The sequence below is a fragment of the Haliotis rufescens genome, unplaced genomic scaffold (assembly GCF_023055435.1).
Source record: "Haliotis rufescens isolate VD_foot unplaced genomic scaffold, xgHalRufe1.0.p SCAF_4, whole genome shotgun sequence".
Lineage (NCBI taxonomy): Eukaryota > Metazoa > Mollusca > Gastropoda > Lepetellida > Haliotidae > Haliotis > Haliotis rufescens.
In genome coordinates, this window is record NW_025964112.1 from 33,895,447 (window position 1) to 33,913,882 (window position 18,436).

At 41.6% G+C, this 18,436-nt stretch overlaps 1 protein-coding gene across 10 annotated transcripts in view; it reads left to right on the forward strand.

Moving 5' to 3' along the window:
• Positions 1–18,436, forward strand: part of LOC124152156 (calcium/calmodulin-dependent 3',5'-cyclic nucleotide phosphodiesterase 1A-like) — a 406,387-nt gene that overhangs the window by 203,205 nt on the left and 184,746 nt on the right. The gene's annotated exons all lie outside the window — the stretch shown is intronic.

Sequence of the window (18,436 nt, forward strand, 5' to 3'; positions counted from 1 at the left end):
GGCATCACACACTGACCGTGTGGATAAATGCTCATTCTATTTTGTCTGGTCCTCGTTATTCGTTTGCTGTTGTAATATCTCTGTCTATGGTGTCCACTTACAGACACCTTGCATGCAGGAAAGATTATTGTAAGCAGCAATAATATAACAACCATGTAACTGTAGTTTGTAAATAAGCTAAATCAATAATCAGACAAACATCATGACCAACAACACATGCCATTGATATACGATGGCACACATTAAGCCCCAAAACATATTTTAACACTTCATCTCTATTTTATCTGATTTCAGCCAAGCATGGGATATTTAGGACCTGAAAAGTTCAGCTGAAAAGTTCTGAGCCAAACTACAAAGGATATATAGTATACCCTTAACAGTTTGCATGTATCAAAAACTATTTTTTCCATGCTTACAAGCTGCATTGAAACCAAATACACAAACAGGCAGCATATGTCTGATGGCATCAAATAAGTTATTCTCTGTTGATGGAAATGGACAAATTGGCTTCTGCACTGTCATCAAGAATCTCTTGATTGAAAGGACTAACTCTAACAACCATTCATGATGAAATGGTGTCAAATTTAGGGGATGATGCTCTTCTTTGCTACTGCAAAGAAGTGGGCAGCAGAGTTCAAAGGGGAAAAAAGAACCTCAAAGATGATCCAAGATCAGAAAGACCTTCCACTACCTCCACAAAGTAAAATTTTGATGAAATACACGATATGATTGTGAATGATCGCCGACTCAACATATGTCACATGGCAAACACAATAGGCATCTCTCATGAGAGAGAGTAGAGAACACTGGTTTCAGCATGCTGAGTTCCAAGACTTCTGACACCTGATCAGAAACACTTCAGGTTTATCATCTCTCATCAGAATTTACATAATTTAGAAACAGATCAAGATGATTTTGTTGAGCGATGTGTAACCATGGCAATGTGACAGCTTCGGTTTTCAGGGATTCCAAAAGAATCCTACTGGTAGACTACCTCTCACAAGGTCACACCTTAATGGACAATATTAGGCTGATGAGTTTAGGCAACTCAATATCAAGATTAAACATCCACCAGAACCTGTGCACAGGTCTGTTGGCACCATGGCTACAAATTGTATGTCATTGTCGCTTTGTACTCATTTGAACTCAACCTTCCTATTGACCAGAATTGGCACCATTAGATTTCCACCTCTTTCTAAACTTGAAAAAAGAAAGGTCTGGCAAGCAACATGCAAATCTGTAGAGGACTTTTTACACCACCAGGAGGAAACCTTCTACACCAGTAGGATCCAGGCATTATTGGAAGAAGCAGTGGACCTCAGAGGGGATTATGTTGAAAAATAATCAGCAACCAACTCCATCAATGTAGGCCATCATAGTTAGGTTCAGAATTTTAAGCCACACCTCGTATGTTGCCCAATTCTGCTTTGAATGGAACCTCCAGATGATACAATCTACTATATTCCTCTGATGACATAATGATAATAATACTTAATTGAAAGTGACAAAACCCTTTCCATAATCATAAGAAATCTCTACTAAAAGCAGAGTTCATTGTGCAATTCCGACTATATCATAAACATGTGTGTATGAATCACTATCAGGTATTTTTACAAAAAGGTGAGAGTGCCCTGCTCCACTGGTGGCACCACACAAAACTAAAGAGGATTGGGTGATCAGACGTGGTGACTTGGATGAATGTCATACTCTGATGGTACGGAAGCTGCACCCTAATAGTGTGGAAAATGCACATGCTTTCGGTCACTGGTTCTCCTAGTCCAGATTTGATTATTCACAGACCACTGTGATGTAGCTGAAATTTTGCTGACTGCACACTTAACCATACCCTTGCAACTATATTTCTTAGTTGATGTGACAAAGGTGCCTATAGTTGTCATTTGTGAAGAACAATTCTGCAGGTGCACTGTTCTGTCAGGATATTTAACTCTTGAGATCCTTCTGAAAACAGTAGCATGGCCAAGCAATCAGCCACTGTCCTGAAAAAAAAACCCATCTTAATGAAGGCACATTGACCAAAATGACCTTCTCTCCACTTCAACCAAAGCAAGCAAACCTTGTTTCCAGAAGCATGGACAATGGCGCTTTAAATATTGCATCGTGTAGCAATTAAGTGTCCAGTGTCGCTTTGCAAGATGGGCTGATTTAGAAGCTAACACATCTGCTAGCCAGCGAGACTATGCAGTCAACAGCTGCCCCAATAGTCCTCAGCTTTTAACAAGCTTGCCATTGATCAGCAGAAGTCTATGGCGGCCATTTTGTCGCGAACAGACGACACTGGTTGTGAAGCAGATGACACATTGAGCAGACAGATTGAGTTTCCTCTGAGCCAATAGAGGCACCTGAAAGGTGGAAGCAGTGGGAATGGTGACAATATCTATCATTGTCCTCAACAAATAGATGTTCCCATTTGATTTCATCTCCTTTCAGGTACCTGCTATTGAAGGCTATACAGAAGTGGAAACAATGATAACATTCAAGATGTAAGTGTATGAAATACACCACATTTGTAACAATCTGCGAGATGGGAACATTTGTCTGAACAACAACTTCAACACTAACTAAATTGAAGGTTATATGAACAGGAACACCATTAGTCAAAACAAAACATGAAGGTTTTGGCAATAAGATAATATAAGATAAGATTTTCTTTCCATGATCGCTCCACGTAAAAAAAACCTGACATCACATCACTCCTTCTTGACCTGTAAAATGGTCAAATTTATAGAAAAATGAGATCTAGAAAATGTTATGTTAACTGCCTCAAATTTTATACATATGCAAAAATTCTTATGTAAATCTAATAAACCAAAGGCTTATGTCTATATAATGTCTTTAATTTGACCTGTTTTAAGGTTTATTTTACCATTATAGAGGGGTATTTGTAAAGACATCTGTTATGTAGTTTTGTTTGTACTATTAATTTCAGCCTTAAAACAGAAAAATTGTAGTGAACATAAACATGGCTTTTACATGTATTAAATATTTTTTTAGATGAATAATGTAGAGATGGAAAAGTCTTAAAAACTTATGAATAGTTCCATGAATAAATATAAATTGATTGATGAATTTACAGAAATGAATCTGATTTTTTACTGATGAAAGTTTTTACATAGAAAAGACAAATGAAAGAGTGACTTTGACAAATCTATATTCTGTTATTTATGTTCTTTTAAAGAAGACAAACAGGAATAATTGAATATGAAGCTTTGTCTAGTGATTAAGGCAAGCAACTTGAAACCAGTAACTGGACAAAACATTCACTGTCAAACGTTGATGAATTGTGTCAGGTTCTGGGAACAAAATCATTTCTCAGCTGTTAAAAGAACACTTATTGAATTTGTAAAAACTCAACTTTCCTTCCAAAAACTTTTTTCTGTTTTCTGCTTTTCTATCAACTTTATAAGAATGGCCAACTCCTTTATCAAATTTTCAGTATGTCCAAGACGGTTTTTGTTTATGGTATGATGCAAAGATGATAAATATATAACATTGTGTTTTTGTACCGTTGAGGAAGAATGCATGGAAAATGTTACTAAATTTGAACAGGTTCTCTTTTCAATAGCGTGCTTAAGATTGATGTTTACTTTGATATGTTTTGTTTAATCTTCCATTGTCTTTGTGGGGTCGTACTGTATTTGTTAAGTTAACAACACATCTCAATGTGTTTAAAGTATCACAAGTGGTGTACATAAGCTTACTAACTTCTTATTTAGATTTTTGTTACTTTGCAGGCTGATGCAGATGTAAGAGGTCACAGTTTCAGTGCTAAGGGAATAATAATGATCACAAAGATAACACCAACAATAATCAATTTTTGTAATATTTTCTGCTTTTCAGTGCAACAAAGAAAAAACCATGAGACTGTTGTACTTGTCAGTTGACGAAAAATGTGTACATAGGTACATGTACTTTGTTAATTGTATATTAATCTTTCTTGATGTGCTTCAGAAGGAGGTAAAGTAAGATGAAATATAGTTCAAACTGCAATTCAGGAAAATATACAGAAGAGTTGAATATTTATTAGTATTGGATTTATAGTACCAGCCAAATGAGATATACAAGTCCACAGTTTAACATGTACACCCCATGTATACTGACTCCGATTCGACCAGCAACTGGGGATCGAACCGCTGCCCTTTTGCTGTCCAGGCAGACACTCTATCCTCTAGGTCACGGAGACAGTCAAATCACTGTGGGAAGCACATTAGATGTCTTTGGTGCTGCCAATCGCTGTTACATTCCAAGGTTGCCCGAAACCTTGATCTGACTTAAATCTCAGATTTGCCCTGATAATGTTTCTCAGGTTTGTCACAATGCTCCTGGATTTCAGTAAAGTGGTAGATGTCTCTGTAATACCACAATAACTTGCACAAGCTACTCACTCATAATGTCATCTTATGCATATTCCGTAAAGAAATCCTGCTTTTGAAGCCCACTCTTCTGATCTTCAGACATGAATCAATAAAACTTAAGAATGAGTTTATTTCAGCTGTCAACCACAAATAATTCACAACTAATTTCATTGTAAAAGTTGTTGAAAACACTTATTGAAACATTATTTACCAATATGTTATCAAAATTAAAATGTCATTTACTTTGATTATTTAGGTAAAACGAAATAAGAAATATCACTTCCTTATATTTTATAACAATCCATATCTTGCAGCGTAAAGACATTTCAGAGAATGACCTTGACATTGTTATCGAAAGGCTGTTTCTATAGCATCCTATGGCTTCAGCTATTTGATGGCATTTTTTTGGTCAACGAGATCAGTTAATTCCGTGACTGGCTGTTGAGCTTTTCCCTGTTGAATGTTATCATTACTCCAAGAATGGGAGCAATTTTCTATAAGTGAACCTAAGAATGAGAAAATCAATATATGATATTCAACATTGTCCGATGAAAAAAAAGGTGATAGTGTGTTTCTGAAAGTTAGAAGTTTCCTGTAGTGTTTCAACAGGCAAATTTTATGTTTCATATATGAAATATATATACTTGTATATTAGATTTACCAAGGTTTTACTTAACTGAATATGTCTAAATAGGGAGGAGCAACACTCTGTGTTTTTTAGATTATGGATCAAGTAAAAATAACTTAAATTTGTGTTTATTTCCCCAATCACACTATATTTGATAGATTAGGAAAATAAAAAGATATACCCACCAAGATCTAACAAAAAGGAGCTTTTATGTGATAAGCTGTCAAATACAATGTATATATCTTTCTGGTCTCAACAAACCTCATATTCAGATTTAAGCCATAGTCATGATGTGTTTTGTATTATCTTGTCTGAATGTTAAGCACAGGTTTAATTCCAGCTGTAGATTTGCTCACCTCCTTTCTGGGTCAGTCCACCCTCAAGGTGGCTTATATAATAGTTTTTAATGTCCAATGCAACTTTGAGTCATTTTGGATTACTGCTCTTAAGAAAACATCATAGAATATTTCACATTGAAACAAAATTGCATAAATGCCAGTTACATTTGTGGTATTTGTAGTGGCTAGCTTCTTTTATTGGCTTCTCATAATAGCACAAAACTGACTTTATTGACCAAGTTTGAATATTGCAGAAATAACCCAATACTCATCAATACTTCATGTCATTGCAAACCTGGCATGCATTGTACATTGTGAAGTTATGCATGCTCAATCAGACAGATTTATGAGGCTGTTTTTGTGTTAACTCTGGACAGTTTCAAATTGTGTCAGACAGTCTGTCTGGTAATAAAACTACTTCTCTGCAAAATAACTATTGACAGACTTTAATTCAGTACAATTTTCTAACCCTAGTCTTTTGTACAGACCGTGGAGCCAACATTTTCCCTGTAAGTCTAGATGTCTTCAGTGCTAACAATGAATTGAATACTTGGCTCCTTCCTCACTATAAGACAATTTAACAAAAAGTGTTTCAAATATTTTTATTTCAGAGAATGGGAAAATTTAGTTCATCAATACTCTACAACAAACAGAATAAGATAGTATGAGGGAATGAAGGCTGTCAATTTAATATTTTAGGGTTGACTTAACACAATATTTTCATGCTTATGTATTTGCTTTACCAGAAATTATTTGTGCCAATTATGTTCTGATTGGGCAGGCAATATAAGAGACAAAATAAACATTAATTTCTAATGGCCAAGCCAGGCTTGAACCAGTTGAGCGGTGCCCCACCTCACAGCTTGTATCATCAGGGACATACTCCTCAATCACATCAGCAGGACTTATCCTACATGTCTTGCTACTTGTCTTGAAAAATTATTATATTGTTTTTTATCATAAAAAATTGGAAATGATAGATTTGCACTCCAATTCCTGATGTCTTTGCATAATCATATACCAGCGATGGCGCACAGGCAGATATTCATATATTGGTTCACAATTTATTTCACTGTTGAAATTTTGACTGAAAAAAAAACAATTCAAATTTTGAAGGCCATGATTCCATTTTGTCTTTGTGTGTGCATCACAATGTTGGACCAGGCCATACTTATTGTAACAGCAAGTGCAAGTGGCCTTACTTATTGCACACTGGGAACTAAGTCCAGAGCAGGCATAAAGTCTCTTGCATAACATGAATTTATTTAGGACATTATTTGTTTGAATAAATATTTATAATAATGTTTGTTTATTTCCGTAATTGCCTTGAATTAAAAATGACGAATAAGAAACAGTAGTACTAACAAGAACAAAATAGGTCAGGTTTAACTGTAACAAATATAAATGATATAAATCTTACTTGAGTACACCTTTAAAATGATCTTAGATATACAACGGTAAATTATATAAGATATGATAATGTATGCATATATATCATTTAAGAAATATATTTATACGTATATGTGGGTTGGGAAAGTACAGCGTGACTACAAGCTGTTGGGTGGCATGTCTCCTGAAGCTCAGAGTCTGTGAGTTCCTGCAGCGACAAAGCAAGATCAAATTAGCCGATGCTTTTTCTAGAAGGAAAGAGACGTCAAACTTCACCTCATCTGTGTTGCTATGTCCAATTTTCGTTACCACGCCAACCTAGGGAAGACAAGATAGCTAACGGATTGCTGTCCAGTGCTCTAATTACCCCATCTTCCACAATACATACCTCCAATAAATTGACTCGTGCTGACCAGTTGCATAGAAAATGTGAGACGAAAATAGTTCATTCCATCAGCTGAAGTAAGCGCCAGCATGCATGTCATGACAGCTACGATTCCAGCATGTGATATTAATATGAATTTGATTAAGAAAATGTGTTTTTTATTTCATAGTTGGCGACTTTGAAAGATGTGTTGCAGTGTTTATTTTGCAAACTGAGACATTTTGGTCGAAGATATTCTAGGAAGATATTGTCTTCAACTATAAACTAACAGAGTTGGTTGTCATGGGCACTGCAATTTACATAAAAGCATGCAGGCAGCAGTATTGAATGATTCCAAACTGTAAATGTGTGGAAGGTTGTGGAATGGTTTGGGTTAAAGGCTCAGGTAATGTTAATATTTACATCAGTGGTGTATATGTTAGTGAAGAAACTAAGGACTTCAATTGACACACAGTCCAAACAGCAAAAAGTCAGTCATGATGGGGGTTCAAATTTATTAAAAACATCAAGATTTTTCTTTGAGTCATGTCCATTGTTTTTAATGGTGAGCCTGACTGCACGGTCCTTCAGTTTACAATAGTAAACACAAAATAAGAAACATGGTTTGTTTGGTTAGAAGAATGCTTATTTCAGTATTGTAATAAAGGACAAGTGACTGTTGATCATCGGAAGATAAAGGTACAGCCACTGAAAAAATGCCAAATGCAAAGTAGAGCACTATTTTCAGATCCATTGTACAATTCCAACTCTATCATGGGCATGAATCACTTTCAAAATAGACCCGTGAAGATTAGAATAGGTCTTCAGAAAACCATGCTTTCTGTAACAGGCGACTATGCTTGTTGTGAGAGGCAACTAATGGGATTGGGTGGTCAGGCTTGTTGACTTGGTTGATGCATGTCATCTTATCCCAATTGCGTAGATCGATGTTCATGATGTAAATCACTCTGATCCAGACTTGATTACTTACAGACCACCGTCATATAGCTGGAATATTGCTGAGTGCGTTGTTAAACAACAAACAAACCATGAAAGTAGTGATGACACCAGGAGTTCACAACAAAGTGAGTGTATCCTGCCTGTGTATCCAAACCCGTGGAACCATCACAAACACATGCAAAGGCACGTCTATTGTTCACCTGAAGAAACACGGGAACATATGGTACAAGTTCAACTGGGGAAATGCATCTGACATTCTTTTTGTCAATGATACATCAAGCACCACTATGACTATAATGGGTTTCTTGAAATGCATGTACAGTACACATGCAGTTCATATATGCTATATGAATCATGCAGTGACTGCAGCACATGCATCAGAATACAAATGTACTTATCAGTATCAAATGGCAAGGACAGGATCCCACCAGCTGGTCTTTAAGTATTTCATTTCAAGAAACCCTATACTCTAATGCACCTTGACAACATCTTTTCTTTCACCTCCTGCATTACATGTTGACCAAGAAAACACATCAACAAGAAAATACATTGGTCTGGCTTGTATTGAAAGACTTTTTTCAAATTTAACAAAATATTTACAGATCCAATCTCCCCCAAGCCAAGACTCAGATAACTGAAACTTTGTATGAAGGAATACCACCATAAGAAGTTCCATTTTTTTAATATGTTGTCTTAAGCATCAATCACACACTAGTCAATTGAGGATGTTTCGCAAAAACAAAATTTCAACTAACATAAGAAAACCATGTCTCCTTGAAAATCATTAAGTTGAAATATTGTTGAAGACAATGTAACCCTGTGTCTCTAGCAGAATCCTCATCTCTCTGTAGCCTTGGCAATCCCATTTGGGATAACTTGAGAATACATACTTTATGGACAGCAACTTCTGGTTTATTGGAATCAGCAATGTTTCGATATAGATTATTACACCATTATCAAGCTGGAGAGGGGCACACCTACCTCATGACGCAATATTTATCATGATACTTAGTCATGTTATTCATAGCATAATACAGTGGAACCCCATTTATCCAGACAGTAGCGTTCCTTGTTTAATTGCTCAAATTACCTTTTGTCCAAACTAATGAATCATAGGTACGGAGTCATCTCTATGTACATGTTTACTACAAGTGTTCCTAGCAGTAATCGTCTGGAAGGCGAGGTTTCCTGGATAAAATGGTGTCTGGTCACTGTACTTTTGTTTTCGGCATGAATATCTGTGCTTAGTGTTCTATGTTCTGATTTTGGCTAAGGTACATTTCTGAATACCCGGGTACCCAAAAGTGCCTAGAGGTGCATGTGTCAAGGATAAAAAACAACACCAAGGTTTTGGTTGACATAGGTGTACCTGAGGGAAGCAATGATTGAGCTCATCAAACTGATGGCATACTTAAACCCAAAATACTACCAGTGAGGTCACTGCTGCCTGAAGGTTTTACTTTGTCAACTAAAACAGAAAAAGTGGTTTTTTTTCGACTTATGAACCATCAAAACAACATTTAGCAAAATTTGTTTAATGTTATGTAGAAATGTGTTCAACATGGTACCTTCTGATGACCCACATATCCTCAACCAGTTCTGAGGTCTAATGGTAAGTGTGCCTGACTACAGATCAGAAGGTTGTGGGTTTGATTCCTGTCTTCCATAATGAAAATGTTTAAATTCTTGTCTTTGATTTTTTTACATTGGACGTTTTTAAATCCTAAGTCCAAACTTCATCTGCTTCTCTAATCATAACTTTTTACCTGAAAAAAAATCATTTGGTCTTACCAGTAAACAGTAAAACCTCACACCCAGATTGGGGCATACTAAGAAACAGTAAAACTTTCAAACAGGTTATTTCGAAAAAACAAGTACCGGGTAACATCCAAATCAATGGTCAATATCCGTGATAGGTTTATAACTGTTGTACCCACACAGACGACCCCTTCAGCTATAGTTTCAGTGTCAAGCATTTGTCCATGAGTCTTACACACCCTATCTGTTTGATAGGGCAGTTAACTTTGACCAGATGTGGATTAGGATTATCTGCACCTAGCAGGTTATCTCCATATTTGAGGAGATAAGACCATGCTGACATTAACCTCCTGTACTCCAAGGTTAATCAGCTTTCCTTAGTGGAGCGGTGTGGTGTGTAATCTGATTCTCTGTTTGCACATATGGAATGTTTGGGGCTTATACACAGAAGGGATTGACCATTGGCACTTTTGACCATTACAGAACATTAGTTTTGTTGTAAATACCAGTGGTCTTAGGCACTCCAAGTTGTGTCCCTAATCGCTGTCAGGATCCAATGATTTGAATGACAGATTTGATCTGTGTGTAATCCTTGTTAGTGCCATACCCATGGTTTTCACCAAAGTCATCAACACTGATCTGCCATATTTGGAACTTTCCCCCCACATCTTGCTGACACACCATTACATGTGACTTAAATACCAACAAGGGATATCCATGCTAGCATGCGTGACAGTAGTCATCAGAGTGACTATGGTATTCTTGTATGCACTATATAACAGCTGTGTTGTTGCCATGTTCTAATAGAGTGACTACGGTATTCTTGTATGCACTATATAACAGCTGTGTTGTTGCCTTGTTCTAATAGAGTGACTACGGTATTCTTGTATGCACTATATAACAGCTGTGTTGTTGCCATGTTCTAATAGAGTGACTACGGTATTCTTGTATGCACTATATAACAGCTGTGTTGTTGCCATGTTCTAATAGAGTGACTACGGTATTCTTGTATGCACTATATAACAGCTGTGTTGTTACCTTGTTCTAATAGAGTGACTACGGTATTCTTGTATGCACTATATAACAGCTGTGTTGTTGCCTTGTTCTAATAGAGTAACTACGGTATTCTTGTATGCACTATATAACAGCTGTGTTGAGGGGGTGCGCATAATACATGCCTTGTTGAGTTTTGATGGGGTTTTCCTGATGCAAATACGTTAGGCCTACCATGAGCATGTATAAAAGGAAATACCTTGTCAAAAAAACCATATTGAATTTTGCAATTTTATCCTGTTATTACTCTATCTGGTTATATATTAGTGTTTGTTGTACAACTGGACTTACATTTATAATCTATGTAATTTAAAAAAAAAATTAATTCACTATTGTTTACATAAATTTCTGTGAAATCATGTGTTAACCAATGAGGTCACACCAACTCATTGTTACTGCTATTGATGCCTTGAATTGAACCTATGTGGACAGAGAATGGATACATATGTCATAAAATGTCATAGTTTTGACTTGTTAAAAGTCATGTTTGTTGTAGTTTGACTAGTAAATGTCAACATAATGTTTTTTTATGATTGGAATAGCAAGACAGTGGAAAGCCTCTGCGGTGATTGGTCAAAATATTCCATCCATAAAAAATAACCGGCAACAGCAATCAGCTATACCAAAGTATTACGCTTATTATTTTAAATATCTACAGTAAAAGCTGCATCTAAGATAAAACGATATTAGAATATGATAATGGTAAATAATAATAATTTCAGTTTCCTTTAATGTATAGTAAATACATTTAAAATTGTAAATCGTCATGTTTAGCGATGTCATATCACAAATTTCACATTTTTGTTAACTAAGTTTGTTTTCTGATGTTCGTTCACCTGAAGCAACTCGATGTAGTTTTTTACTATGCTTATTACTTAAAAAAAAAGGGGCGGTGGGGTAGCCTAGTGGTTAAAGCGTTAGCTCGTCACGCCGAAGACCCGGGTTCGATTCCCGACATGGGTACAATGTGTGAAGCCCATTTCTGGTGTCCCCCGCCGTGATATTGCTGGAATATTGATAAAAGCAGCGTAAAACCTCACTCACTCACTCACTCACTTCAAAAAAAAAAATCAGTTGCAGGAGTTTGTGAAACATTCATTGAAAGCAGTATATGTTGAGCTGAGAGAGGACTATGATGGGTTGATAATCATCTGTGGCGGGCAGATGTTGCTTGAAGATGACAGATGGTCAGTGAACTAGCTACAATTCCCTCCCTTGCATGTTTATCATTCAGTCATTATTGTACTATTTATAGAACACCACATCTTTGCAGTACAACAGTAATTCATCAAAATATGTTTTGTCATCCCAAATACAATCGCTCCCAATCTAGCCATGCATATATCCAGTGTTCAACATCCATCAGTAACTACCATCTACGGACTTAATCCCAGCATCCTTCCCTTACTCCAAGGCATGCCATTCCACAATTTTACAGTGTTCCAAATTTCAGCAGCAGTATATAATAAAAGCAGCTTATGATTCTTTATCTGGGCAGTACAGCAGATTATGATCCCTACATCTGTCCAGTACAGCAGTTTATGATCCCAGTATCTGGGCAGTACAACAGTTTATGATCCCTCCATCTGTGCTGTACAACAGTTTATGATCCCCCTATCAGTGCAGTACAACAGTTTATGATCCCTCCATCTGTGCAGTACAACAGTTTATGATCCCTCCATCTGTGTAGTACAACAGTTTATGATCCCTCCATCTGTGCATTACAACAGTTTATGATCCCTCCATCTGTGTAGTACAACAGTTTATGATCCCTCCATCTGTGCAGTACAACAGTTTATGATCCCTCCATCTGTGCAGTACAACAGTTTATGATCCCTCCATCTGTGCAGTACAACAGTTTATGATCCCTCCATCTGTGCAGTACAACAGTTTATGATCCCTCCATCTGTGTAGTACAACAGTTTATGATCCCTCCATCTGTGCAGTACAACAGTTTATGATCCCCCCCTTTCTATCCAGTACAACAGTTCATGATCCCTCTATCTGTGCAGTACAACAGTTTATGATCCCCCTATCAGTGCAGTACAACAGTTTATGATCCCTCCATCTGTGCATTACAACAGTTTATGATCCCTCCATCTGTCAAGTACAACAGTTTATGATCCCTCCATCTGTGCAGTACAACAGTTTATGATCCCTCCATCCGTGCAGTACAACAGTTTATGATCCCTCCATCTGTGCAGTACAACAGTTTATGATCCCTCCATCTGTGTGAACAACAGTAATTCATCTATATATGTTTTGTGTCCATAAAAATATTGTCGCTCCCAATCTAGCCATGCATATATTCAGTGTTCAACATCCATCCGTAACTACCATCTATGGACTTAATCCCAGCATCCTTCCCTTACTCCCAGGCATTGCCATTCCACAGTTTTACAGTTTGTTCCAAATTTCAGCAGCAGTATATAAAATGGCTTGAGAAACATTCCTATCCATGTGGATGATATGGAACAATTAGGGAGGGCCGGTGGCGCCCTTGATCTGCCTGGGAACATTGTATCCGTAATCTACATCATGTATATGAATGTTTACAATAGCCAGGTTCATTGTATAACATCTTGGAGTAAACATGTTGAGATGGCCAATAGCTTCCATCTGCTCTCTGCCCTACAAACCTGCCACCAGCTCAAATCTATTAAGTCCACAGCCATCATGTTTGCACGGACGATAAGGGTTCAGAAGTTGGCGGGAAGAAGAGAAAATAAAGGGGGAAACTACATGTTGCCATATTAGGGATAATACCTGGGAAATTCTATTGATTGGGAAATCCTATTTTTGTTGCATCATGATTGACACAGTTAGTTATGATTCCATTGGAATTTGAGTAAATGTTTAAATTGCCATGACAGGTGAGCTGATTGGCTCAACTGGCTGTAGATCAGTAGAGCTTTTCAAATTAAGCATGATTTGTCCAACCCATGGTCAAGTCATGTTCCCTTTTATCTCTTGGCTGCTTGATGATCAGTAGAGCGTTGCATGGTGCATGGCTATTAACACAGTTGTCGATTTTTTACACTGTCACACAGCCTGGTAATATATTTGGTTTCCAGGTGATAACTTGAATAAATATTGATATGATTAGACCAAATTTGTTCATGTAAATGAACCTTACATATAACAGAGCCTGTGTTGAACCTAGCTTTTAGGTTAAAAGAGAACCGTGTTATAACTTGTGAAAAATATGAAAGGCAAATTTATTATTTCCTGATTTCCTTTCAAGAAATCTATTAAAGTAGATCTCTAAAACTGTAACCTTTTTATTTCCATGGTCCTTCCATGAACTCATTCAATGTAACTTAGTGTAAAGTTAATATTAATGTGTGTTTGAGGCTAGGTCATATTGTAGTCAACGAAAATAATTCCTGTATGCTACCCACTCTACCTCAACATTGTCTCCCACACCCACTTTCTCTCCCTCTCCACACCCTCTCCCCTTTCCTCTCCCTCACCACCCCCCCTTCCTTTCCCTCTCCCTCACCACACCCCCTTCCTCTCCCTCTCCCTCACCACACACCCTTCCTTTCCCTCTCTTCACCCTCACCCACCTTTCGTCATCTCCAACTACCTCTCAAATATCCACCCGACCCTACATCATCTCCTACACCCTCTCCCTCACCCACCCCCTCAACCACCCCACGCCCACTGCTGTGCCCTCACCTTGACACCACTCCAATCCCTCTCCCTCACCACACCCCCTTCTTTTCCCTCTCTTCACCCTCGTCCACCCTTCGTCAGTCTCTCCCTCACCCAGCCCACGCCAACTGCTGTGTCCTCACCTTGACACCACTCCAATCCCTCTCCCTCACCACCCCCCCTTCTTTTCCCTCTCTTCACCCTCGTCCACCCTTCGTCAGTCTCTCCCTCACCCAGCCCACGCCCACTGCCATGCCCTCTCCTTCACACCACTGCAATATCCACCCACCCTGACCCTACATCATGTCCTACACCCTCTCCCTCACCCACCCCATGCCCACTGCCATGCCCACTGCCATGCCCTCTCCTTCACACCACTCCAATATCCACCCACCCTGACCCTACATCATGTCCTACACCCTCCCCCTCACCCACCCCATGCCCACTGCCATGCCCTCTCCTTCACACCACTCCAATATCCACCCACCCCGACCCTACATCATGTCCTACACCCTCTCCCTTACCCACCCCCTCACCCACCCCGAGCCGACTGCCACGCCCACTGCCATGCCCTCTGCCATGCCCTCTCCTTCACACCACTCCAATATCCACCCACCCCGACCCTACATCATCTCCTACACCCTCTCCCTCACCCACCCACGCCCACTGCTATGCCCTCACCTTGACACCAATACCTCTCCCTCACCACACCCCGTTCCTTTCCCTCTCTTCACCCTCGTCCACCCTTCGTCACCCTCTCCCTGACTCCAACCCCATGCCCACTGCCATGCCCTCTCCTTCACACCACTCCAATATCCACCCACCCCGACCCTACATCATGTCCTACACCCTCTCCCTCACCCACCCCCTCACCCACCCCGAGCCGACTGCCACGCCCACTGCCATGCCCTCGCCTTGACACCACTCCAATACCTCTCCCTCACCACACCCCCTTCCTTTCCCTCGCTTCACCCTCACCCACCCTTCGTCACCCTCTCCCTGACTCCCACCCCATGCCCACTGCCGTGCCCTCACCTTTACACCACTCCAATATCCACCCACCCCAACCTGACCTGACCCTACATCATGTCCTACACCCTCTCCCTCACCCACCCCATGCCGACAGCCATGCCCTCTCCCTCACACCACTCCATTAGCTACCCACCCCGACCCTACATCATGTCCTACACCCTCTCCCTCACCCACCCCATGCCCACTGCCATGCCCTCTCCCTCACACCACTCCATTAGCTACCCACCCCGACCCTACATCATCTCCTACACCCTCTCCTTGACTCCGACCCCATGCCCACTGCCATGCCCTCTCCTTCACACCACTCCAATATCCACCCACCCCGACCCTACATCATCTCCTACACCCTCTCCCTCACCCACCCCATGCCCACTGCCATGCCCACTGCCATGCCCTCTCCTTCACACCACTCCATTAGCTACCCACCCCGACCCTACACCCTCTCCCTCACCCACCCCATGCCCACTGCCATGCCCACTGCCATGCCCTCTCCTTCACACCACTCCATTAGCTACCCACCCCGACCCTACATCATCTCCTACACCCTCTCCCTCACCCACCCCATGCCCACTGCCATGCCCACTGCCATGCCCTCTCCTTTACACCACTCCATTAGCTACCCACCCCGACCCTACATCATCTCCTACACCCTCTCCCTCACCCACCCCATGCCCACTGCCATGCCCACTGCCATGCCCTCTCCTTCACACCACTCCATTAGCTACCCACCCCGACCCTACACCCTCTCCCTCACCCACCCCATGCCCACTGCCATGCCCACTGCCATGCCCTCTCCTTCACACCACTCCATTAGCTACCCACCCCGACCCTACATCATGTCCTACACCCTCTCCCTCACCCACCCCATGCCCACTGCCATGCCCTCTCCCTCACACCACTCCATTAGCTACCCACCCCGACCCTACATCATCTCCTACACCCTCTCCTTGACTCCGACCCCATGCCCACTGCCATGCCCTCTCCTTCACACCACTCCATTAGCTACCCACCCCGACCCTACACCCTCTCCCTCACCCACCCCATGCCCACTGCCATGCCCACTGCCATGCCCTCTCCTTCACACCACTCCATTAGCTACCCACCCCGACCCTACATCATCTCCTACACCCTCTCCCTCACCCACCCCATGCCCACTGCCATGCCCACTGCCATGCCCTCTCCTTCACACCACTCCATTAGCTACCCACCCCGACCCTACATCATCTCCTACACCCTCTCCTTGACTCCGACCCCATGCCCACTGCCATGCCCACTGCCATGCCCTCTCCTTCACACCACTCCATTAGCTACCCACCCCGACCCTACATCATCTCCTACACCCTCTCCCTCCCCCATCCCATGCCCACTGCCGTGCCCTCGCCTTCACACCACTCCAATATCCACCCACCCCAACCTGACCCGACCCTACATCATCTCCTACACCCTCTCCCTCACCCACCCCATGCCGACAGCCATGCCCTCTCCCTCACACCACTCCATTATCCACCCACCCCAACCCAACATCATCTCCTACACCCTCTCCCTCACCCACCCCCTCACCCACCCCCTCACCCACCCCATGCCCACTGCCATGCCCTCTCCTTCACACCACTCCATTAGCTACCCACCCCGACCCTACATCATCTCCTACACCCTCTCCCTCACCCATGCCATGCCCACTGCTGGGCCCTCACCTTGACACCACTCCATTAGCCACCCACCCCGACCCAACATCATCTCCTACACCCTCTCCCTCACCCATGCCATGCCCACTGCTGGGCCCTCACCTTGACACCACTCCATTAGCTACCCACCCCGACCCAACATCATCTCCTACACCCTCTCCCTCACCCACCCCCTCACCCACCCCATGCCCACTGCCATGCCCTCTCCCTCACACCACTCCATTAGCTACCCACCCCGACCCTACATCATCTCCTACACCCTCTCCCTCACCCACCCCCTCACCCACCCCCTCACCCACCCCATGCCCACTGCCATGCCCTCTCCTTCACACCACTCCATTAGCTACCCACCCCGACCCTACATCATGTCCTACACCCTCTCCCTCACCCACCCCATGCCCACTGCCATGCCCTCTCCTTCACACCACTCCATTAGCTACCCACCCCGACCCTACATCATCTCCTACACCCACCCACTCACCCACCCCATGCCCACTGCTGTGCCCTCTCCTTCACACCACTCCATTATCCACCCACCCCGACCCTACATCATCTCCTACACCCTCTCCTTGACTCCGACCCCATGCCCACTGCCATGCCCTCTCCTTCACACCACTCCATTAGCTACCCACCCCGACCCTACATCATGTTCTACACCCTCAACCTCACCCACCCCATGCCCACTGCCATGCCCTCTCCTTCACACCACTCCAATATCCACCCACCCCGACCCAACATCATCTCCTACCGATATCCACCCCAAGCGATGTTTATGATGTAGACATTGTCTGTTAAGTAGCTGTGAACATAGGCAGTATTCTTTCACTCTGTCAGTGTGATTGACAGGCCATCAGCTGAACCTGGTGTTTATAGAATTACACTAATTATTCATAAGTTTTCACACCAAGGGGCCAGCATCATATACATATCTGTTTCAGGCTTTATCATGGAATACAATCCTTTCTACTCGGCACTATAACAGATGAACAATCTTCTATATTCCGAGTTTTGGGGTTGATATTGAGTTTTGTATTTGTTACATGATCTGTTCAGTCTCAGATGTGTTTTCTTGCTTTCTATTTAATAAATTGTTGAAATCTTTCTTTCTCTGACAGACCTTGTCTTAGTTTTGGATAGATAAAACTTTAGTTTGATATTTTGATAATTGTTTATTGTACTTATTTAGTTGTGATAAAAAG